Source organism: Schistocerca gregaria, unplaced genomic scaffold, assembly GCF_023897955.1.
Source record: "Schistocerca gregaria isolate iqSchGreg1 unplaced genomic scaffold, iqSchGreg1.2 ptg001021l, whole genome shotgun sequence".
Taxonomy (NCBI): domain Eukaryota; kingdom Metazoa; phylum Arthropoda; class Insecta; order Orthoptera; family Acrididae; genus Schistocerca; species Schistocerca gregaria.
The window spans coordinates 142,501-145,000 of NW_026062369.1; positions in this window are offsets into that span (position 1 = coordinate 142,501).

Genomic DNA, 2,500 nt, shown 5'->3' on the forward strand with positions numbered 1-2,500 from the left:
GGCGCAATCGCCCGGAGATGGGCGAGTAGACGCTTTCAGTGCGAACACCCGTGCTCCCAACTGAGCTTGCCGCTGCCGACAGAGGCCCGGGAGCGTGCTGTCGTGGCATTGCCGGCGGGAAACAACACGCGCCACCTACGGTGACCGGCAGCTCCAACGCCAGCGCCACAGAAGGGCAAAGCCCCACTTGGGTGCAGAAGCGAACTCTCCCAGCACAGCGCACGCGCCAACACGTCCGCAGAGCTGCGATACAAACCACCTGCGAGAACCGCTGGGGGCGACCGAGCAGCAGACGGCGTCGCGACGCCGAGTGCCGGGCGGCGGCGCATCCTCAACGCACACAGTCCGCAATCGGACCAGCACACTGCAGATGTCCACCGCGCTTCGCACCGGGCTCGGCAGAACCCACTTTGGCCGCCTGGCGCCGCGCGCAGGGTGCGCCGGCGCATAGCTGGGACGCCAGCCGGGCCCGTCGGCCGGCGCTCCTGCCACTGGGCGCCCCCCACCAGCCGGCTGTAGTGCGTGCGCTCACGCAGCGCGCGGCCAGCACGCCGGGCGGCCCCCCCTCACCGGCCGGGGACTGTCCCGCCAAGCCACAGCCTCGTATCGCTTCATACCCACATGGCCAACTCAGGTTCGGGGGCATGGCGGGTACCGCCGAAACAACCGGTTCATAGATGTACCGATCGTCGCTATCACCGATGCACCTGCAGCGCGAACAACCGCTCAACAACTGATTTCCAGTTCATTTGCGGATCTTTGGCAGCAAACGTATACGTCAATCTACATTTGCGAAATCTACGATTCTGGCATGCCTGCATGTTATGTGTCACGACACGCTACATCAGCCCACATACACACTGCGGCATGTACACGAGAGAACACGTGGAAGATGGTCCGCGCACGTGTGCAATGTCCCTTGCGCGGTCGACTGTCAACCGGCCTCTGTAGCATGTCGCAGATGTGGAACGCGGTCCACCGTGCTATCATGTTGTGTGGGGCAATACGATTAAATAGGAAAACCCTCGTCGCTACATCAACAGACGGCTCACGCTGATTCCCGGCAGAGGGAGGAGGGGGGGGGGGGGGCCAACATGCAATACTTTCGTCCGTACCTACCTACCACATGTCTGTACGGCGTACAACAGTGCAATCTCGCTGTAATGGGGAGACGAGACAAGTAGCATCGTGCACAACATATGGCCCTTATGATTCGCCATTGTAGGGCGCAGCCGGTGTACGGTCAAGCATGTGCCACATTATGTCACTCAGTACGTAACGACGGATGATCAGTGTGGGTTACGCGTACATCAGCGGACAGTCCACACAGGCCGTACCACAACGTACACTGACTGCATCGACAACCGAATGCAACTGAACAGCTGCAAGGCTCATTTCACAAACAAACGCCTGACCGACCAGCTTGGAAGGGCAGGAGGGGAGGGCGATATTCGTTCTGTAGCGGTACACCCTTCCAGTGGTTAGCGGGACTGTGTAGAAAGTACGCAACACTCGAAAGACCTTTATGTGAGGGTACGCACCATGGCATCAAGAAATACACATGACACCAGAGGATCCAAGCAGTGAACTATGTTCAGAGGGTTGCTGTTAGGCAAAGCTACATTCCTGTGACGTTACATGTGACAGTTAAGGTGCAGTGTAAGTTAGGTTAAGGTGCAGCGTAAGTTAGGTTAAGGTGCAGCGTAAGTTAGGTTAAGGTGCAGCGTAAGTTAGGTTAAGGTGCAGCGTAACTTGGGTTAAGGTGCAGCGTAACTTGGGTTAAGGTGCAGCGTAACTTGGGTTAAGGTGCAGCGTAACTTGGGTTAAGGTGCAGCGTAACTTGGGTTAAGGTGCAGCGTAACTTGGGTTAAGGTGCAGCGTAACTTGGGTTAAGGTGCAGCGTAACTTGGGTTAAGGTGCAGCGTAACTTGGGTTAAGGTGCAGCGTAACTTGGGTTAAGGTGCAGCGTAACTTGGGTTAAGGTGCAGCGTAACTTGGGTTAAGGTGCAGCGTAACTTGGGTTAAGGTGCAGCGTAACTTGGGTTAAGGTGCAGCGTAACTTGGGTTAAGGTGCAGCGTAACTTGGGTTAAGGTGCAGCGTAACTTGGGTTAAGGTGCAGCGTAACTTGGGTTAAGGTGCAGCGTAACTTGGGTTAAGGTGCAGCGTAACTTGGGTTAAGGTGCAGCGTAACTTGGGTTAAGGTGCAGCGTAACTTGGGTTAAGGTGCAGCGTAACTTGGGTTAAGGTGCAGCGTAACTTGGGTTAAGGTGCAGCGTAACTTGGGTTAAGGTGCAGCGTAACTTGGGTTAAGGTGCAGCGTAACTTGGGTTAAGGTGCAGCGTAACTTGGGTTAAGGTGCAGCGTAACTTAGGTTAAGGTGCAGCGTAACTTAGGTTAAGGTGCCAACGTGGGTTAGGTTAAGGGGCCAACGTGGGTTAGGTTAAGGGCCAACGTGGGTTAGGTTAAGGGCCAACGTGGGTTAGGTTAAGGGCCAACGTG